The sequence below is a fragment of the Cyrtonyx montezumae genome, unplaced genomic scaffold (genome assembly GCF_038088225.1).
Source record: "Cyrtonyx montezumae isolate F1298 unplaced genomic scaffold, pur_monq_1.0 scaffold_13, whole genome shotgun sequence".
Classification (NCBI taxonomy): domain Eukaryota; kingdom Metazoa; phylum Chordata; class Aves; order Galliformes; family Odontophoridae; genus Cyrtonyx; species Cyrtonyx montezumae.
The window spans coordinates 37,021,836-37,045,265 of NW_027071859.1; the positions used below are offsets into that span (position 1 = coordinate 37,021,836).

At 40.7% G+C, this 23,430-nt stretch overlaps 1 protein-coding gene across 1 annotated transcript in view; it reads right to left on the bottom strand.

Annotated features, from left to right (window-relative positions):
* GPR63 (G protein-coupled receptor 63) overlaps positions 1 to 8,468 on the bottom strand; it is a 28,421-nt gene extending 19,953 nt beyond the window's left edge. Inside the window, exon 1 of the mRNA XM_065731157.1 lies at positions 8,392 to 8,468. The gene's annotated coding sequence lies outside the window, so the exon portion shown is untranslated. The remainder of the gene's footprint in view (positions 1 to 8,391) is intronic.
* Between the last annotated feature and the right edge of the window lie 14,962 nt (positions 8,469 to 23,430).

Below are 23,430 nucleotides of genomic sequence, written 5' to 3' on the forward strand. Positions count from 1 at the left end.
TCCTATTTTCATTATAGAAGTACCTAAGTTTCTGAAGCACTACAGACTCAACCAGTGCCTGTTCTCATTGCTGACCTCTAACTTCTTAAGCTAAAGCAACTCATGAAATTCCTGCATATTGTCCCATTTTGAGTAACTATTCCTCATAAATAATATGTTCTAATAAAGTTTAAGCACTTCCTCATATGCTGTAATTTACACCCATGTACACACAGGATACAACTTCAAAGCAGCAGATCAGACTCCTTTGTTTTTATGCTGCTCTTTGTTGTCTATCTCCTACTATCACTTTGAGGCTTTTGTTTGAAATTGGATGTAATTCTAAATGTTTCCTATTGGACACAGACTACTTATTTCTCTTACATTAAGTCACAACCCATGCAATGCTGAGAAAGTAAGGACCACCAGCTACTCTAGACTGTCAGTTTCCAACCCACCAAGCTTACAAGGAAAGGACTTTAACCGCAGGAAGACAAGGCACTTAGGAGTAAAGCAAGCAATGTGAAATAAGCATGTAGTTACTACCTCTTAAACGACTGCCTTGGTTAAATGTAAAGGGGAGCACCCACAACTCATCTATATATCCTTTCAAAAGGTTTGCAAGTATTTCAGGATATTCTCAACTCAGGTTCCTGCCTTCTCCTTGTCCAGTCAATGCCAGCTGTCAATACATGTGTTTTATAACTTATGTGTGAAATTCCAGATTTATAACTTCATCAGGTCCACAGCAGCTCTTCTCTTCCCCACAAACTTGAAATAATCTCAGCTTATTTCTTAGTCTTAAGTTTTTAGTAGAACCATGCTGGTCCAAGGCCTTTTTAAAACCATTATCTAACTGCTGTCCTGTAGTTATAATGACTATTTTAGGATCTGCTTTACTGTACAGTTTTTGCCCATTTTCTAATTTTAATAACAAATTTTTGTTCGGTGACCCACACACCAGGTTGGCTGAGTGGGAATTTAAGGAACCTTTTGAAAACACTAACAAAGTAATGAAAATTAATGAAGTGTAAAATGCAGGAAATTAACTTCTTATTGCATCATCAATTTATCTACATACCTAAACGAGTTTAAAATACCAGCTTCAAGCAGTCTGATGTTCTAGGGACACTCAGATGCCACTTCATTTATAGTCTGTTTCCTTAGCAACGCTATAATCCATCTGGCTGCAGAAAGCTAAATTTCTAAACCATATCCTCCTGTATACCGGAAATAGCCTCAAAAACATTTATATTTTAAACAGCATCTAGTCACTGTGATTAGCAAGCACAAAATGAATCCAAAAGGCAATAACGTTCTTAAAGAACACACAGAGACGCAAGCTCTCCATCACTTGAATCAGTGATTCACATACTGCAAACTGCATGCAGTCTTTTCAACTTCCAAGTGTTACAATAAACATCTCTTCCTTGACATTGCGGTCCTAAGTAAAGCTGCTGAAGACTCAGGTCCCTTGCACTGAGAGGGAGAACTTATGCATGCCATCTTTCTGCAAGTTTCAGAAATGAAACTATTTCTCTCATCCTCGTTCTCCCAGGCCCAATTGAAGGACCCTCTAGAAGTGTACAAGAACAGTCTGTACTCTTAAGACCTGGGATGCAGTGCTATTAACGGCAATCAGCAAAACCCAATGTAAGCTTATCACATTACAAAGGGTAGCCATTTGTCTTAAAACACCTGCCCTTTAGGTTTTTGCATCTATCACTAAAAATATCACCTATGAACAAGAATCTATTCCCCAGCAGCAGCATTTACATGTTAAGAACCCAAGAATGATAACTGTTTTTCACCATTTTCACTGTTATCTTCAATGCAATCCGTATCACACTCTCTGTGGTGGAAAAAGCACACCCAGTAGAACTCCCCATGCTGACTTCTGGGAGCAAAGTCAGGTGTGATTTTCTTTGCTACCAGCAGATTTGCTTTGATGCATGTTAAACGTTTGCAGCACTGATGTCACAGAATGTCAGCGTGGGCATCCCGCATCAGGAAGCACTGTCCAGCTGTGTGATGTTTTGAGACTGGAGGATGACAAGCAACTCCACAGCAATGCAGCCAAATTAAGATGAAACTGTGAATACCATCCAGGCATCTCCTATCACGAAGGACAGATACAACTTAGAATAGCAGAATGCATCTCACACATACGTCATTCTGCATAAATTTGGCAACTCCAACCTGAAAACAAAATCCAGTTCTAACCTAACAGTTCATCAACGTTAATTAAAAATATTTTTTGTGTTGAATGATTTCTACATTATATGAGTGATCACATCATGATCTCAGGAGGTTATCTACTAATTACAGATTAATTGATGGATATAGTTTATTAAACTTGCTTTTTGAAAACACTTTCAAAACGCACGTAATCTCTTCATTATGTAGAAGACAGCTCTTTGAAATACTTTGGATCCAGCTCTGCTGCCAGTTCCCAGACAGCAGCAAACTGGCCAGGTTTTTGGGCAACACCTGACAAACCACATGAAGTGTTCATCAGTAAGAAGCCCCAACTTAAGACTTGACCACAGATTGCTTCTTTTAATAGTGTTTTTGTTCCCCAACAGCCATTTTCTACCTACTAGGGCTGAGACTGACCTCAGCTAATTTGAACAAAGCATGGAAGCAACCATGTCAGCCATTATTATTTCTGGAAAGCAGAAGTAACCAAAGTTAAAACAGATACCTGAAACAGTTATCTTGTTTCTTAACGGCACAGTGGATGATTTCCATTTCCTTAAGGAACTACATCTGCCTCTACAAATCTGAACTGTCCAAACAATTGGTTCAGAGGTGTATTTGTATGTAACAGCTGCATAATGCTTCATAGGTGCATATCACCTGGGAACAGAGGCAGACTTGGAGAACAGCAGGGAAACCTGACAGAATATATGAGGACTGATTTCAGCCTTGCTGACAATAGCTAGGAACACATCACTATATTGCCAATGTACTGTGGAGATGCTTTTTCAAGTCTATTATTTGTGGTGGCCTTGAAAACACGGATGTAATCCAACTCATTTGGATCTGGCCGTCTAACAGCAGAAGTGCTATTATGTGAAATTTTATGCTTTGATTTGATATTTCTAGGAAAGATGCCTGCAGTCTGAATCTGCCTCCTTACCTTAGCAAGGGAATAAGGAGGAAAAAGGTCTTAACTTAGGTTAGCCAACGCACTTAGTCCCATCTCTAGCTTCATAATAAATGCAATGAACATTTCTCACAGCAGACTCAGAGGTCCCAATACCAGTAAGGCATAGCACAACCTCTCCCAGTTATAAATACTCTGAACATGCCTTTGTGAGTCAGCATTAAATATTGCCAGATTTACTTTAAATGTCACCTCCTTATCATAAATGACACACTTGGTGCTTGAGCAGACATGCTGAAGATTTGGTAGTGTGAAAGATGGAACTAATTTTTCAGCTCTACCAACTCATGTACCCTTCCTATCAGAGGTAAGGCAAGGGGTGGGAAGCCCCACTGTTAGCCACTTGGTTTGGCATCAGAAGAGGTAATTCCTCTCCACACCAAACACAGATTTGTCCAGAGTACTCAATACATGCACACAAAGTTCTGGGGTACCAGTGCACACTTCTGTGGAATATGAAGCACTAACATACTGTACACACTCTTTTGATGTTCCATGGCATGTCCTTGGCTAGATGTACAAAGGTTAGAATTCAGTTTGCAGATTCTTACTTTGCTTCTTAAAATGATTTTGGTAGTAAGGGAAAGGACACTTGGATAAAAATACAGCTTGAAATAATTGCTTCCATTCAGAATTCATGCATATATGAAATATACACACATACACTTAATGTTGCAGAAATCAAAATGAAACAAATGCATTACACACGTGTATTTCTAAACACATCCATAAGAAACATGTACTACTTCAGAAAGAAAAGTCTTAAGAAAACTCAGAAGTCACAACACACAGAAGATTCTACATCAAAGTGATCAAGTAACAGAATGCTTGCTGAAGTAAATACTATCTACTGATGATTTTAATCAACATACAATATTGTATGTTTTCAAATTACTTTTCATGTCTGACAAAAAAAAACAAAAGTCATCTATTTCTCACATACCTCTTCTATTATACACAAAGAACTTTGTACAATTCTCTGTGAGGATTCAGTGAGTTACACTGATGCAGAAAACCTGCACCAGTGTATCAAGTAGTATCAGGTATTGAGTTCTACAACAGCTTTAGAAAGATGTAAGCATTATTTTTACAATTTCTATTAAAAAAAAAACAAAACTTCATTTGCTGCAGTTTTCCCCTCATATTCAAAATTCAAACAAACACCCTCCAGCTGTGAACTTTTTCCTGTAAATCTGTGTCTACTGCAGTAATATTTTTTAAAATGGGGGGACAGCTTGCACAAGACAGTGAAATAACAAGTAACATAATGCACCTGAAGAACTGAGATACTGCAGGGATTAACAAGGTCGCAGAAGCATACATCAAAATTAACTGTTGCTCATTTAGAGTGGGTTTTAAATAAGGCATGTGACCACATATTGAATAATGACCAAAAAAAAATAGTTTTCAAAGGTGCTCAACTAGTGATTGATTTCCGTAACATTAGTGCCCTAATAGGTGAATAGCAAGGCTAACAGAGGCATCAGGGTTCTTACCACACTGAGCAGAGGCACAACACAGACAGCAAACCAATCACAGGTGTGATAAACCACTTTCTGAACAAGCTTATTTTTCTCCACTTTGGATTTACCTCCTAAACTCCCAGCATCCATAATGACACAGGCACCTGCTGGAAAACGTAAAGCATGATCACATGGGAGAAAAAGTAGGAACTTCACCAAAATAAGATAGCTGCAGATTAGATGAAGATAAAATATTCTAACTGACCAATTAAAAATGACCAGCAACTAGAAATTATATATTAGATCATCCAAGGGAAGGATCTGGCAGAAAAACAGGAAGCAGCTGGCCAGCAAGACAGACCAGAAGAAACAGGGCAGCAAGGGGAAAATATTGTGGAGAAAACATAAATTCATCAGATAGCATTGCCCTGTAGATAACAGAATGAAAACCAAGCCCCAGTATTTTGCCATCCTTAAGTCAGTTCCATTGCACTACATTAAAACTACTAGAAAATATGGGAAAGTTGAGATAATCATCTTCACACTCCACATATAAATGACGCTACTTCCTTTCCTTGTCTATCCATATACAAATCACAACCTGTGGCTCAGGTAGTTAAAGCCTGAACCAGCATCTCCAGGTTCCAACTCTGCTAAGACAATGGAAGTGATCATAGATACTCCACAAAATAGTTACTTCATTTCTATTAGGGAGGGAAAAAAAATGTGAAAATTACACACACTTTTTTAATGTTAAAACATAAACACTACTAAGGTTTGAAAGTCAGGCTCACAAGACTTGAGAACTAACAGTTATGGAAACCTAATTAAACATTATGACATAATCTTTAATTACATGACTAAATACTATTCCCACACAGACTCCAACTTCCTTTAGAAGGCCCAGGACTACTTTTCCCTGCAATTACTGTGTCTACCATATCATTTAATCAACACAAGCCAAACCTCATTTTAATAACTCCAAGAAGGAGAAAATCAGGGAAGGACTGCGTGATTTTAGATGCTAAATGCTCTGAAAAAGATAAAATAAAATAACAAAGGATCCTAGATCATATAAAGCAGAGCTCCCAAAGGCCTTATCACCAAAGCTTCATAGCTTTAAATTTTCAAACATTTCTGTGCTTAAGTGGCCTGAACAACATTATTTTAAATACAGCTTTTGTATAATCTCCATCTACATTGAGGTAAATTAGGTTACTGTTATGCAAGAGATTTCTCTAAAAGCTGTTCAAACCAGTGGGACTCCTTCAACACTTCAGCATATGCCCAGGTGCAAACAACCTACTGAAATAGTGCTTCTGTGTAATGGGAGAAGGGAAGGACTGCTCACCTTTCTCCTAAAGTGCATGTTGAGATTAATATTTTATAATGCTTCATTCAAATGAAATTAAGTGGAATTTCACTGAGACTTTCACTTAAACTGTCTGTTCAGGAAAGTACTTAAAGCACTTACCAAGTCCCACAACACATGTAAGGTTTAAATAAGCTACCCTCAGCTGAAAATAAGTCAACTAAATTCTCTTCAAGTTCAAACTGCACTACTAGCTAGGTTAGCAAAATAATGGCTGTTAGCAAGTACAGGAATAAAATACACCATTCAGTTCAAGTATTTTCCGTGTCTATGAGAGGCAGCATGACCTGACAAATCAATTTTCAATCTGAGACTCTATTTCTGGATTCTACAACTGAGATTCCTTAGACAAATAGCCACATTTCCTCTTGTCTCACTTCCCTCATTTGTAACAATTAAATCTGATATCCCTGAGAATTGCTTTGAAAATTATTTATGAGACTATTATGAGAGCTAGCCTAGACATATCCACATCCAACAAGCAAGCACAGCAAAAGTGTAACATCTACAGCATTTCATTACTGAACCAAACTGTGAGATACTGCGAAACTCTGCACCAATTTCAGCATCAAAAAGAAAAGACTGCAAGAATGATGAAGGTCAGGAGATTCATTTGAAATATCTACTCTAATAATTTTCAGAGAAAAATAATATCTGCTGGCACCTGAAAGTAAATAATCTTCTACAGAGCATTTAAAAAAATATTACTCGCTCTCCCCAGCTCAGTACTGTTAGCAAAACAACTTGGAAAATATCAAAACAACCTGTGGTTGGGTTCACATCTAGTGACTAGGACTGCTTATGGACATGAGGTGCTCCAAGAGAACACACCTGAAAGCAGATGGGAGGTTTTTCTGGCCCTTCTCCTGGTTCTGCTTACTCTCCTTTATGGGAAGGTGGGAGAGCCACCGAGCCTCCACTTGCCCCCTCTGCACTCACCTGCACAAGGAGAAAGCAGCAGCCTGGGCAGGGGTCAGCAGCTGACAAAGGAAAGCAATTTTGCAGAGCCTGAGCAACTTGATGCAGGCAAATTAGATCACTGTGACTGAGCACAGCCTTAAGAAAGACTACTTACAGCATTACTGATAGACGATGCCTGCATCTGTGCATCAAACAACACCAGGAACTATTCCTGGATTGTGGAGCTCACTTGATGACACAGACTGTTGACCTGCTACAGACCAGCACAGCATGCTTCACACCCCAGCCCACTGCAGCTCTCCTACACAACTCTTAAGCACGATTTGGATTCCAAAGGGCCAGGAAACATTCCCAGGAAGTTGTTCATATAAAGCTCTCTCTCTCTGTAAAGAGAGAAGTCAGCAGCATTGGCAAGGGCTAATTCATGACAATCAGCTTCAGGGCCAGAGAACAGTCTTGGAGATATTTAGTTAACAGGCAGAGAGAGGGCACAGCATCTCCACACTTTATATATTGATATTCTTATAGGAAGATTTTAAACAGCAAATACCATGAAATACACAAGTTACATACACCCTGTAGCATACAAGAAGAAAACAAGAAATGAGTGGAGCTCATCTTGGAGCATCCCCGCTTCCTCAGAGCAGGCAGACTTCACACATGATCTAATGATATCCACTGTCCGTTTTTATTTGCTTTAGTTTAAAAAAGTTCTCTATACATTTGATGTGCCTTCTTACAGCGAGGACACTGCCTAATAAGTGAGTCATGCAACAACAGTGTAAGGAGCCAGGTTTCTGAGGGACCATCATCTGGCAGTAGATATTTCAATTGAAAGTTATTTAGAAGTGGTAATGACAAGCAATTAGTAGAATTGTTAAGTCTGTTTTTACGGACTAAAAATATAGTTAAAGTGAATCTATTACGCTATCCTGGAAACTTGGCTGGAGCAACGTCGGCAAACACGTTTTCACAACAGATAACTGCAAAAAGATCCATTAAGAGACAGCGGAGAGCTGCCAGTAGACCGCTGTTTAAGAGGCACTCTTTGAGACCTCTTTCCAACTTCAGGCATCCACGAAGAGACTACGTAACTTGTTAACAATCCCTCCGGGGTTCTGTTAGGTGAACTTTACGACGTGCTCTGTGAGCACGCGTTTGAAAAAAAAAAAAATAGTAATAGAAAAGAGGAAAGAACCGGTGCTTTTGCAGCGAGCCGCTTCTTTTCGCCGGGAGCGCCCTCGGAGCACGCCGTACTGCCAGCACCAGCAGCGGGATTCCTGCCCACACAACACCGCCCCGCGAACCCAACGCCGGGGCCGAGCAGCGCGCCGGAAGCGCCGCTCCCCCGCACGCCGCCTCCAGAGGAACCCCCGCAGCGCGGGGCAGCGCCCAGCCGTGGCTGCGGGACCTCGCGGCCGGGAACGCGGGCGGCCGCGGGGAACCGAGCCCGCTCAGAGCATCCCAGGCACGGACGACGGCCTCACCTCGCAGCGTGGCCGGCGCCCTGCGGATCCCCGCGCAGCACGAGCCCGGACGGAGCCCATCCCTCCGGGAAGTTTCCTGCCGTAGAGCCGGCCGCGGAAAACAAAAGCTTCAAAGAAGGGAGGAGGAGGAAGGACAGCACAAGCAGGAAAACGAGGGGCATCGCTCTCCCGCGGCGCCGCTGCCCGTGCCCGCCAGCCCCGCGGAGGGCAGCCCGCTCAGCGCCGCCTCCCCATGCGCTCCGGTGCCGGCTCAGCCTCACGGGCAGCGACGCGGAACCGCCGGAGCGAGCAAGCGGGGAACCGGCGCTGCCTCGCCTCGCCTCGCCTCGCCCCGCTCCCGACCGCCCGCGGCAGCCACCCCGCCGCCGCCCGTCCCGCTCTCTGCAGCGCCGCCTGGTCCCGCCCACCCGCACGGGGCTCCGCCTGCCGTGGGCGCGCACGCTCCGGCCCAGCGGAGTTGTGGGCTGCCGATGGATGATGCCGCTTCGGGCTCTCAGCTGCGCTGAGCCGTCTCTGTCGCCGGCTGGTGCGCTCGAACCCGTTGCCGAGTGAAAAGGGGTCCGCGGTCGCTGCCCAGCTCTGAGCGAGGGGTGCGCTGATGTTGAGTTGGAGGCAGCGTTCTTGGAAAGCTGGGTTACAGCGGAGCTGAAGGCAGGGCTAGTAACTCCAGCCTGGTAGGGATGTAAATGCGACGTGCGCATTGTGGTGTTGGTGTTGCAGCTCTGCTATATGTAAAGGAAAAGATAACGATAAAATAAGAGAATCTTAGAATATCCTGAGTTGGAAGGGACCCATAAGGATCACCGAGTCCGACCCTGGGCTACACACAGCACCACCCAAAATTCAAACTCTGTAGCTGAGGGTGTTGTCCCTGTGCGTCTTGAACTCCTGCAACTCGAGGCTGAGCCAGTGCCACAGGCAGTCTGTGCCACTCCCACTGCCCTCTGATGAAAATCATTTCTCTAACACCCACCCTGCCCTTCCACTGTGCCGTCCCCCCTTGCTGTCAACAGAGACCAGAGCTCAGCACTGCCCCTCCACTCCCCTCGCTGAACAAACCAAGGGACTTGAGCTGCTCCTCATATGTCTTGCTCTCTAGACCCTTTGCCAGCTTCGTGGCCTTCCCTTGGATGCTCTCTAATAGTTTTATGTCCACTTATATGGTGCTTGCACACAGCACTTGAGGTAACATCACCCTAGTGCAGAGCAGTCAATCGCTGTGTGTACACTGACCAATATCTGAGGGCTAAGATAAGCCTGTATGCCTCCTCACTGCCCACATTGCCCTCTAAGGAGGAAGATTTGCCAAAGGGATTGTACTGCAACCTGAGGCCAAAACCATTATCAACCTCATACTGAGCTGGGGGACACTGATGCTGAGAATTGCAAAGTTATAGTTCAAAATTTGTGGCTGAGGTCTTTGTGGTCCATGATTATGACTGAACAGATTAGATTAGGGTAGGGTAGGGTAGGGTAGGAGAGGAGTAGGAGTAGGAGTAGAACCATTATAGTAGACCATTATAGTGCAATTAGAAGGGACGGACAAAGATCATTCAGTCCAACTGCCTGACCTCCTCAGGGCTGATGAAAAGTTAAAGCACGGTACTGAGGCCATTGCCCAGATGCCTTTTGAACACTGGCAGGCATGAGACATCAACCAGCTCACAAGGAAGCATGTTCCTATGCTTGGAGCACGTTTTAACTACTAGTTTTATTGTCATAATTAAAATACATATCATTTGGCGAGATTGCTGTATCATATTAAATGGGTTTAGAACACTGTAAATTGGTACAGGCACTCTCACTTTCTATTGTATCACAGAACTACCTGATGTCTGAGTCAGGGAGAGACTTTCACAATCTCTTTCCCTATTCAAACTGCAGTTACTTGTCTGTCAGCCAATAACAGATCCCTGTATCAGATCACAGCCACCTGCAATCAGCTCAGAACATGAGAGGGAGGAAAAGGAAGCTTCTGTTCTCCTGAATGGTTCTCTTGATTGTGAGGCTGATGTACCACAGAACACCAGCAACTCTGTCCACTGCTCTTGCTTTGGTTTTTAAGTACCACTCTTATCTGACTGAGCTGAGAACACAAAGCCAAAGGAAGTAATCTGGCTTGTGAGCTGCGATAGTAATTCTTGACCAAGTGAAGTTACGTTTGTTATCTGAACGTCTTTAACAAGTGGCTAGATGCATGAGCTTGTTATTAATTTATATATTTTTTCAGTTCTTTATTGGAGAAAAAAAATGCTGTTAAGTTCTACTACTTCTTTTGGACAGTTTAAAACAAAGCAAAACAAACAGAAAAAAAAAAAAAAAAAAAAAAAAGAGCTGTGAACTCCATTTGTTTTTTCCTGGGGATGTATTTTCACTCCTCCCATCTAAAACAAGCATAACTAAACAGTGAGCAACTGCCCCACAGGAGCCTCTGATTTGCTTTGCTGTGGTTGACTGAGGTCTTTAAAGGCTCTTCCTAGCGGAGAGGAGATATAATCTACTGATTCGGTTTGAAAATCCTCAGATACCATCACTACACTCCATCTTGTGGAAGGGACAGCAACATATTTAAAGTGATTCTGTGGTGATTTTTTTTTTTTTTTTGAGTAATTAGTCTCACTGCCAAATCAAGGAACTAACAAGTAGCTACTGATATAAGAAGGACATAGAAGAATGATTTCCTGTCAAGAGGCGATGAACTTACTTGACAGTCTTAAAGCATCTCTTCAGAGCTTGTTGTTCCACTGACAAATTTTATATCCCACTGTTTGAGTTTGTGCTGTGACTCGCTGCTGCGGAGACTAGTGCTCCCCCAGCACTCTGCATACAGCAGTATGTGTATGCTGTTTAATTGAACAAATAAACAAATAAATAAATAAATAAAATGAAAAAAAAAAAAAAGAATGAAAACAGCAGTATGGAGAGAGGAATGTCATCCCTGAGGAAATGCTAAATCTTGCCTGGGCTCTACCTTATTGTACCCAATGGGTCTGTGTGCATGCTCTTGGATTTAGGCATGAGCTTCAAACCACTTTTTTCTTTGTTTTTGGAAGGAATTATAGGAAAATATTAAAGGGTGCAATCTGAATAGGAAAGACAAAGCAGAAAGGAACATGTTTTTGAGGTGAGGCTGCCAAGGAGACCCCAAAATTTGAGTGACTCACTGTAAGACTGAAGAAGCCTATTGAAAACAACAGCAAGGGTAATCAGCATTCTGTGGGGATATGTGGCTATGGTAAAGGTTCTGTTAAGCACACCTACTCTGTAGGAATAGGGTTTTGGTGTTGCTTGTTTGTTTATCCTTTAATATGTGAAATACCCTGGCTATATTTAGGAGAATGTGCTGTGGATCACCATCTGTCTTACCAAAATAATGAACAGATGATGAGGTGCTTGCTGCCCTTCTCAAACATCATTTCATGGCTTTTGACCTTTTTTCTCTTGATGTTCAGTGCTGCTTTGGGAAATCAGAATAGGTATTGAGGCAACAGCTATGAACCATGGAAAAGGCATATTCATACATATTTGTGTCTGGCTGGGTGCAGAGAAAATTGAGCAACTTATCTGGATTCACAGCTATAGAAAGGTTAACCTTATAATAGTTGCCCTAGGACAAGCTTGAAGAGAAAGCCATTTAACTTTAATGAATAACTTAAAATACAAAGGCCTTGTTATTCCAGCTGTTCCTTGAAGGGAAGAAAAAAAAGGGTTATCTTGAGAAAGGACTGCAGAAAAGCTTAGTCATTCAGACCCAAAAAGGCGGGGAAAAACAGGTCTTGTGCAGGAAGAGGTCAAGAGGAAACCCTATTGTACAAATGAGGATTCTCTGAGTTACCTCACTCCAGAAGCAGGCTCCACATTGAGGTTAAATTTAATTAGCAAAAGTGAACCATGCCTTCTTTTTTCATAGCTCTGCCCTCTCTTGCACTAACACTAATATGCATGCCTCTCCTGACGATGCAGTGTGGAATAGCAATATCAATCTTAAGTGCTCCCATTTTTTGTTTCTTTTAGCATGAGGGGACTTGGACAGCACAGTGGTCAAACTGCTGATTGCTGGCACACGTTTCTGCCCCCAACTTGCTAATCCTGGCAGAGTAAAATTGATCTCTTTTGAGTAATGCCTCAGTGCAACCCAGGCTGTGAAGGTAGAATGTTTCTTGCTGTCTGCTATTATAACGGTGGAGGAAGGTTCCATTAATTCCAGAGAACACCAAAGGCAGGGAATCTTTGCTGATTACTGTATTTGTTAGGCTTTTGGTGGCTTCTTGGTCATTTTCCTAGAGCAATGAGTCATCATTTCACTGCTGTGCTGATTGCATTAAATTGTTGTTATTACAATATAAGTAACATAAGGCTTATGCTAATTTACTTTGCGTGCCTCAGAGAGAATTCTTCAGTTGTCACTTGAAAGCATCTTACACGAGCATTTCAGCATTATTTAGACTTCTTCTGATTATTCTATTCATATTTATGATACTTTACTCAGTGATCATTTCCAGTACATCATGTAAAACCTCAGAGAAGATGGTCAGGCCTTTTTATGAAAACACCAGCACTCTTTGAAGAGAAATCAGGCTGTAGCATGGCTATCCTTCAGCTTTTACTAAAAATCAACCTCCTAGATATATATATATATATTTCTGTATGCAATAAGCGAAAGAGTAATGTTAAGTGGGGGACAAAGGTTATTTCCCCAAAAGAAAAAGTCCACTTTTTAGAAACATGAAACATGAATGATAGAAAATGCAGTTAGATTTTGTTCCATAAGAGTAGCAAGAAATCATGCACATAAATAGGAAAAAAAATAAATAAATCAAGTTTTGAGAGATTGTTTGCACTTATTTTATTAATTGGTTAGATATGAGCTGTCTACCTCCCCAAAACAGCCCAAAGTTTCAAGGCTTCTTCTGAACTCTGTGCCCTGAAGAATAGGAAGGCTTCAAAACTGCTATCTGATAAATCCAAAATAAAAACCTTACAATCCTTTAACCTTCTTTTCCATTGCAATGGAATTAATTTGAAGACTTGAAAAAACACAGTATACCATAATGACAAATGACCATAATGACCAAAATCTGACCTCAGTGCAGTTCTTCATGTGCTTGAAGTCACACAAGTATCTTGTTCTGACTATACGTGGAATGTAAGCAAGCCCACTGCAACAAGAGCAGCAAGTGAAGAAAGTCTGGATGAGGAAGGACTACGGTGAAAAAACAGACTGCTGTTTTGAAATGGAAATTTATGATGTTTATCTGTGAATTGATGCAGAAAGCTTGCAAACTGGAGCTAAGTTTGAAGTGTGGCATGAAAGTTCTTCATGTCTCTCTATAGATCCTCTGCAGCTGCTTTTGTCATGAAGCAAATATCAACTAGACATGTTCTCACAGCCTCAGTACTTCGTTTTCTGTCTTGTTTTTATTCTGAGGGGAAGACAGAGAAAGTGAAAGCATTTGAACACACTTTATAGTTTGTCATTACATTTATTATGTTATTTCAGGTACACTCATGCATTCAGTGTCTTGTATTCTCTTCTGACCATCTGAATACTACTGAATTCATTCTTCTTTTATTAATCATAGCAAAAAATAAAAGATTATCAATAGCCGTCATAAAATTCACCTTCCTCTCAAAGGCCATTTGCTGCTGCAGTTGCTGCTGTTTATCTTTGAAGCGGGGTACACCAAGGTTCTACTGCATCAGTGCACCAAACACATTGCCTCAGAAAAAATGTTTTGGGAAAATTCAGCATTCTGCTTCTGATCTACAGGGCCCTGAAGTGTCTGTGCTGTGACTCCATCCCTTAGCAATTACTTCTGAAGCTCATGGAGATTAAGGACAGGGTTTGGAATAGTTGCAAGTAGTTTTTTTTGTTTGTTTGTTTGTTTGTTTTTCCATGAAACTCAGCTCTGTATATACTCGTTTTCATCTCAGTTCCCAATTTTAAGAAAAGACTCTCAGCACTTCATTTAATTTATAGCCTCCAGCAAGAACCTTTGCTTGTACTCAGTCTGCTCACAGTGTTATTTCAGACACCATCATGGCAGATATGTCCAGTGCTACAGAAGTCAGCATTTTCTTTGTAATGTTGTTTTTATTTTCTTCTTTAAATCAGGAACCTGTGGCAAAAAAAAAAAAAACCTAGACAGACAGACCTTCTAGAGAACAAGTTACTATACTGTAAACATTTTCCCCAGCTCTCTGTCCTCTCCTTGCATAGCAAAAGAAGTTCAGTTGCTGCCATCACCCGGCTTCCAGCTGTGTCTGCTTTTGTGTTGGAGCTTCAGAATTGCAAATGGGAGGTCCTGGATTTCCCTTGCCCCTGAGGTGTCAGGTGAGTCCCAAAATGCCTCTGGGCTAGTGGGACTGAACACCTGGCACCTAATGAGGCAATCTCAAAAGTGTCACCAGCACTGGTCTCATAGGATCGCTGAATTCTCTGAATCCAGTGCAAGGAAACGTAGCCTGACAGTTTGAGAGCTGGTAGTTCAGCTCATCTTCTCAAATCAATTGAATTAATTAAATTAATTACAATATTTTTAAGAGAGGTAAGAATTTTCACTGGGCTCCTCCACATCTAAACTACTCTGACCACCAGGCTATAATAGAAATAGTTGTGGGGTATCAACTCACATGTTTTAAGTATGACTATTCACTTATGTCAGAAATAAAGGAAGGGAAACTATGATCATACTTCCCTTCTGTAGGAATTTCTATACCTTGGGATGCTGAGGGGAAAAAGAGATATCAAGCCTACTTGTTTTCTGTATTTTAGCACTGCCTGCCTAGAATAATGTTTGGATCATGTTTTGGACCACAGTGTCAGGAACTCCAGTCTTCATAAGGATTTAAAAAGGAAGAAAATGCACTGCTACCTAGCATGGATCTGGACTTCATTCAGAGCAGTGACAACAAATAAGAGAAAAGGCCTAGTTAGCCTTTGGAACATCTTGCTGAAGGGTGTTGTGCTTTTCTTGTTTTCTTCTTGGTTTTAAAAAAGTTTTAGATAAACTAGTGGCAGGGGAACTCTTTGCTGGCTCTTAGAGACAACATGAGTTAGCATCCTGGGAGGACAGCACAGGAATTATGTTACCTTGTTACTGTACACAGGAAGCATGGGTGCATGTGTATCTGTTCTCTCATTCAGCTTCCTTTTTCCTTCAGGACCATAGCCTTCCATTTGTCCTTTCTTAAACTACTTGCTCTTAGCTTTGCAGGTGCTAGCTTTCCCGAGCAGCAGTTCAACATGGACACTGGGAGTCAGTTATGGGTTTTCCTAGCAGCTTGTTCAGCTTTTTCTCATTGCAGACGGTGAGGTGTTGGTTGAGCAGGAGGATCTTGAGAAATCATATTCTCAGACAGCTTGAGAATCTTAGCTTTCAAGTGCATCCAACATGAGAGCTGGCTACCAGCTCTGTTCATTTTTGTTGCTTTGGAAGGGCAGGTATGTACAAAACAACAGAGATAGATTTCTGGTTAACTTGGAATAGATGCTTTTTTGTTTGTTCTGAATCATGAAGACATTTGAAAATTGGATGGTTATAGTCCTTATACGGAGTTCTGCTTTGCCACTGCAAGTAACAGAAATGAGAGAAGAAAGTAAAATTCAGAAAGTCTGAAAACATATTTTCACTCACTAAGCCTATGGGCAAGCATTTATTAGAATATGTTTCCCCAGTACTAGATATTATCTCTTATACTAAGGCCCTCTTTAAATCCTAGCTGTACCCTTTGAGTAAAATGTTGCCTCAGTGCTTCCAAACATAACTCAAAAATGGAAAGCAGAACAGCAGAGTGGTATATAATACTGAAATGCAGAAGAGAGAGTGTTATTGTACTTTCTAGCATGTTTCAATTCTGCTCAGTTTGTTCAAGCAAGTTTTGGTTTCTTTAGGAGTTTGCACATGCTTAGGAAGAGGTGAATTTGGCACCACATAATCTGAAAAAGAACAGGAGAGGATGCTGCATTTCCTCTCAGCTTGGAAAAACAGTATCTTCTTGATTTTAAGAACATCTGGTTCTTCACATCATTGATTAGGAATCAGAACCTGCTGAGTGACGGTGTGCTGTCCATTCCAAATTTACTAACATCTATGCCATTCCTGCTAGCAACAGTTGGACTTCTTGGTTAGAAACAAATGTTTTAAGTCTAAATCTGAGTCATGAATTATCTTTTATAAAAATTAATTTGTCATTTATTTAACAGGCATTTTCACAATAGCTTTGATTTAATGACCACTACTGGCAGTAAACTTGAAACAGGAGAGAACAGGAAAACAAAGCTTGTCTCAAGTGAATCTCTGAAACATGAGGCCACTGTGATGACAGTAGTGCAGTAGCAGTGATCTTGATTTTCTGTTTTGATTTTTCAGAGGTGCAGAATAGCCATTATCCTAGACTGAGATAAGCCACCCAACATTCATAAATCCCAGTTTAAGAAGCACAGTGCAAATCCAAAGAGGAAGCATTTCAGCTCATTGCCAGCTTTAAAAATACTTCACTGAATGCTTCACCTGGAGACTGCTGAGCAAACAGAAGGACCCAGAGGAACACTGTGTTTCCTATATTAAAGACTTTGATCGTGCAAAGGCATTTAAATTTTTTGTTATTTAAAATAGCTCAAATTGAAAAGCAAGGTATATGGATGAATATGAGTTGACACTGTGATGGGACACCTAGTAAACTGTTGCTGAGGGCCAAATAAGGCTTGTGGGTGCCAACTGCAGCCTTCTTGGCAATTGCCAAGCACTAACACCCATGGCTTTTCCCCATTAATTGGTCTTATTTGATTACTAATCTTGGAGAATTGAAGGCAATTGCAAGGGACAAGGTATGGAGTATGTTAGTTTTCCTCTGAGATTGCTCACTATCCATCACCGTGATCGGAGCACATGGGGGGGAAGTTAGATCTGTGTGCTCAGGACTGAGAGAAGGGCAAGAATGTGCCCTTTTAGCAGTAGTTTAGGCTAGCAATTGTACCTCATGCTTCCTGTCCCTTATTCCCACTCCCTGCTGTACATTCACACTCCTTGATCAGCCAAAAGCAGTCTGACTACTTATTGACTAACAAACCTTGGTTTCCTAAATGTCTGCAGCAGAACAAATCTAAGGAGACAGTCTTAAATTGTTCTAAGGTTGTTCAGCTTGTTGAACGAGTAGTGGCTAAGCTTAGGCCAGTGTGATGATCAAAAAGGCCAATAGCTCCTGGCCTGCATCAGAAATAGTGTGGCCATCAGGACCAGATAAGTGAATGTCACCCTTTGCATAGCACTGGTGAGACCACATTTCAGGTAGTGTGTTCACTTTTGGGGCCACTTGCTACAAGGATATTGAGTTGCTGGAATGCATTCAGAGAAGAAGAATGAAATGGTGAATGGGCTAGAAAGCAAGTGTTATGAACAGCATCTGAGGGAATTGGGGTTGTTCAGTCTGGAAAAGAGACCTCATAAATCTCTACTACTACTTGAAAAGAGATTGCAGTGAGAGGGTGCCTGTGCCTGTTCTCAGGTAACAAGCAGTAGAATGGAAGTTGCACCGCAGGAGGTTTAGTTTGGATATTGGGAAGAAATTCTTCAGTGAAAGAGTGGTGAGGCATTGGAACAGATTGCCCAGGGAAGTGACAGTCACTGCCTCTGGGGATATTTCAGAGACTTGTGGATGTTGCAATTAGGAAAAAGGTTTAGTGGTTGACTTGGTGGTGTTAGGTGATGGTTGGAATTCATGATCTTAAAGGTCTTTTCCAACCAAATGATTCTATGAGATGATGGGTGGCGATTTGCTACAAAGGCCTAAATGAGATGATTCTCACAACTTAAGTTCTTGCATTTGTATGGTGCAATTAACTCTACTATAAATGAGAAAAAGCCCAGAAGACAGCAGTGAAAGCACAAGATTGCCATGATATCATCATCTCATGTTAGAGCAGAATGAGGTAGTACGTAGGTAGCAAAAGAATTTAATTAGATTTTTAAAATACTGTAAAATATGTTTCATGTAAAGTTGCACAAGAGAAACTGTTTCAAGTCAGAACTATACACTTTTCTACCTTGAATGTGACACCAATATATAGCTTCCTTGTTTACCTCAAAGCTTCTACCTTTATCTAGTTTAAACTCTGCACTAATCAACTTGCCTTTCCATTTTCTGCTCAGCAAAAGCCAACTCAAAGAAACTTTAGTTTCTTAAAGGAGGAACCTCAGCAGCAGTAGAGGAGTATGTAGGTAGCGGAGTTTTTGTTTGATTGTTTCCTACTGGGAAGACCAGATAACCTTTAAACTGTGCGCTTCAGTTATCAAAACCATCCCAATTACACAGAAGAGCTTAACAATTTGTACAACTCCCCTAAGAACAAGATGTGCATGTGACAGGTTGTAACAATTTTATTATTATATGCACCAAAGCTTTGTGGAAATGCAGCTTCCTAGGAATAATTCAGTTTCTTGCTTGCTATTTGTCACATTCAGAATATACTTTATCTACTCTGGTTATTTTATCCAATTTTTAATGTAACCTTTATAGTACATATTGATACATTTATTTTTAAAACATTTTAAAATTATGTTAACTTGATAATTATTTCCACATAATAACATAAGAATTATCATGATAGTTTTTATTTTCAGCAAATCCTTAGAGGTCCTTATACTGTATTTTATTAACACTAGCTGCAGTGACTTTTAAATGCCTTAATGGAGGAAACTGTCTACAGTGCACTGTCTGAACACATCCTGTGTTTTGCACAGGAAAACATAGTAGGAAAAACATAATAAAACAGGACCTCTACTACAACATACTTTTTTGTGTGTGCGGCAAGCTTGGTATTACAAAATCTAATTTGTGAATTATGTTAAAACTGTTGGCATTTGTTCACTGCCAAATTTTATTTTTAATGGATGCTATAAATCATAGATGTTATTCATTAAAATAATCTAAATTCTTATTCAGAACCAAAGGCAACATCCCACAAACCTTGTGTTGTAGAGAGACCTCTATAATAAAATGCTACTGAACTGCTAATCAGTGACTGATGCTTCATAATATCCTCAAATTGAATAAAAAGAATGTAAAAAAAAACTCTTACTGGAAGAGCATCAGAGTAGGTAAGGCAAGCAATTAACAACTGAGAAAAATCTGAGTTGGAATATACTGCTGTGGATTAGACTTCTATAAATTAAACTTTACTAGAGAAATAGTGAGCTTAAAATGATGGGGGTTTTAAGAATATTAAAATTTTACTATGGTTTTGCACTACTCTATCTTAATAACACCTGGGTATAGCTCATTCTCCAAATTCTTTTTAAGTTCTATTTGTCCTAAATATGCCTTGCAATTTTTAGAACACAATTAATAATTGAACAATGACTTCCACCTGTGGAGGCTTTTACAACTCACACTCCTTAGGCAGAAATAAAATGTCTAAGAACATACACAAGCACAGGAAACATCCTTCTGGGTTGGACTGGAGATCCTTCTTTTCTCTGACAGTGGAAAGAGGTCCTGGCACACAACAGATACTTGGAGCATATATCAAATGGCCCAGGTCGTGATCTCACCTTCAGCTTCTCCCAAACCTCTGACTTAAGTGCCAGATGCACTTTTTCCTCTCACCATGTCACTTCCAAGTTATAAGAGCTATTTGTCAATATCTTTCAGGCCCTGCACTTTTGGTTATTCATGTGACCAAAACAAAGAAGCTCAATAGGGAATGTGGATCTCTGTGGACTGTGTGGGACTTGTCTTCATTCCACCATCAACACACATCTTCAGGTAGAGCACCTCTGGGCAGCAACCACTTGTCTTTTAGTTCTTCAAGGAGTGGTGTCAGGGTTTCTCTGTTCTATGTCCTCTTCCAATTATTCTATTTTGTTTTATTTTAATCTTGAACTCTTCCTTTTCTTTTTCGCTATCCAATACATTTTGCTTTTTTTTCTTAGTATTTGGTGTATTTCTTTTTAGTTTTCTTTAGCCCTGTCCTTTCTTCATTGAGTCACCATCCTTAAAGGTGTTTAAGAAAAGGGTTGATGTAGCACTGAGGGATGTGGTTTAGTGGATATGATGATGATGGATCGATGGTTGGAACTAGATGACTTCAGTGATCTTTTCCAACCTTAATGATTCTGTGATTCTATGATCTTCCTGCCTCCCATCTTCCCTAACTCTATCTACCTTTGTGTACCTACACTTGTTACATGATACAACCTCTGACTTGCTGACCATTTGGTGGAATTAAAATGGGTAGCTACAGGCTGAAGGAATGTATTTTTGCTCATCCATTTTACTTAGACAAAGAGAGAACAAATGGCTTTCTAGTGATCAGACAGAAGGCTGAGAAAGAACTGAAAGATTAACAAAGGCCTTTAAATCCTGATACAATATCCTTTCTTTGTCCTGAATCAAACATAAGGAGATTGCTGAGCAATAAAAAAGCTCTTATATCAGTATTCCTGTCTTCATCTCTATTAACACTTAAGAAGAAGGGAGAATCCCTGTAGACTACAGTAAGATACAGATATTACATTTTGCTTCACCTTGTCTATGTGAAACAATAATGTAAGGTCCCTGTAAAGGCAATCACACAGATCACAGGCTATTCTTTTATAATACTCTTCACTAATTAATTCTGCATTTTTAAAATCCAAGCATTTTAAATCAGCTTTCAAGCAAATTAAGTTCTACTCACTTTTTTTTGTTTGGTTGGTTTTTGTTTATTGTTTTGTGGGATGGTGATAAAATATCCAGGAATAAGTAAATCATCTCTTTAAAGGAATAGTTTGAGGCTATTCCATTTTATGAATGCTGACAACTGGAGAGAAGAAAGTTATTATTGAAGAAGTTCTATGCCCTTTTAAAATGAATCTGGGTTATTAAGAGTAAACATTAGAAGTTTCAACCTTTTGCTATTGATCGGTGTACTCCTTTCCCTTTCTTCAAATAAATCAGCTGATGCCAGAGAGGAGAGGTGGGTACTGCAAAGATATATTTTAACCCACAACACTGAAAAAATAAAATCATCCTTTTTACAATCTCAGATCATGTTTACTGAAGCATAGATCTCCTGATTATTCTGTATAAGGGCTTCTCTAATATTAGGATTGATGCCTATAAATACACGGACAGTAAGACAGCAGTCACTGAGGAGGGAGAAGAGCTATGAATAAATTTAGGTTTGAAATATAGAACGTCTGTAATCATCAGAAGAATCTGGTTCTGGAACGGCTTTTCAATAGAAGTCACGTTGGAATGAACTCTTTTCAGTACAAAGATGACATCTGTGATTTCCAGCTCTGCCAATTTAATCAGAAGTCGGCAACACAGCTTGGCGTCTTTCTTCCTTGTACTTAAAAAAAAGAATTCTGCACTCTGAGCAACCTACTGTCTATGTGGAGACATAGCTTCAGCTCTGTCTCAGGGAAGAAAGAGAGAAAATCTATATTCTGGATTGCCTACACAGGGAGTGAACTCTTGCTGGGCTGTGGAGTTGTGTTAAATAACTTCTGTGAAAGCATCTGTAGAAGTTTCAACTTGATTACCTTTCTGCTGGAGGGCACTGTCTGCAGAGCTGAGCCGGTAGAAATGCTCATACAAGTGCTTCTTCTTTGCTTCAGCAAAAGGTCAGTGAAGATTAACTCAAAGTGCATCCACTGACTTGAGCAGGAGCAGACTGGGGCGATCACAGAGCCCATCTCACCAGCTGGGCTGCAGGGTCAGTGAAGTTTGAGAGAAATGGCCTTAACAGCTTCAGCCATCTCTGCCATGTCTGCAGTGAAGCAACAGCCACCATTATGTCTGATTATAATAATCACTGATTTCTACCTATCTGAATGATACGCTCTGTGTGGCGAAGGCCTCTGAAATACTAAATTGGTGTTATTTGTAGTCTAAGTGAAAAGACTTTGGTGTCAGATTTATGCCTTCTCAGCTGTATTCCTTTGGCACACTGGGAAATCCCTGAAACACAGAAGGAAAAATGTCTGACACACAGCAGCTGGGGTGGGGTGCAGGACCGGGAGGAAAAGCAGAGGATGAAGATAGCACTCATGCTGGCACGCTGCCATGTGGATTCAGTCATGAGGCTGTCACCATTTCAAGCTTCCTTTGGGACATAAAACTGGTCAAGGCTGAGATCCATTTAACCCATTCTATTCATGTTAAGAGTGATCAATAGATACTTACAGGCACAGCCTCGTGCTGATTACATCTGGTTTCCAGCAGTCGGTGACTTACGGACTTCCTAAAGCAGTTATTCTTCCTAAATCGGATGTTACATCCCAACTGCTGTGCTTAACAGGCACAGATGGACTTTCACTTCATTGCTTGGATGTTGTTTGACTTTTCTTAAAAAAATCCACGTATACTTTTGACCTCTACAGCATCTCATGGCAGTGAGCCCCACAATTAATTGCACACTAAAAAAAAGGACTGGCTTGCAAGGCTGTCGCCACACCGCAGCTTTGAGTCTCTCAAAGGCCACTTGCCATTTTTGTACTCTGTCTGCAGAGTTGCAGCCAACAGGGACACATACAGAAGCTAGAAATGGAAAAGATCTGCTGTCATAGTGCTAGCTCCAGCCTTATTAGAAATTTTTTTTGGTCACAGCATGACATCAGTGTGCGTAGGAGATGCAGCTGGCCCCTGATGAGTCTGCAGGGAACAAAACCAAAATGACTTCTGCCTCCAGGGTGTCTCTCCTCCACAAAGAATACTGCAGGAATCACATTAGAGCTGCCAGCACATCTCTTTAGACATAGCTGCTATTTTGTCCAGCCCTGTCGTTTTCCGGACAATTGTTCTTCTAGAGATATTTTCTATCTTCTACAAATGTTAGATGAACACCAACTGTGTTTGTTCTCATTCACATTGCAGAGATGATGTTTCAAAATACTCCTTGATCACAGTTTATGTTTACAGTCTATTTTCAGTACAATAAGCACCAGTACAAGAAGATCACAAAACAACTTAAAGGTTAAAACAAATGATCAGTCTAGAAGTAGAGCCCTGTTGTGAACCGTGAAGATAATAAACCAGAATGGTGATTTTCTA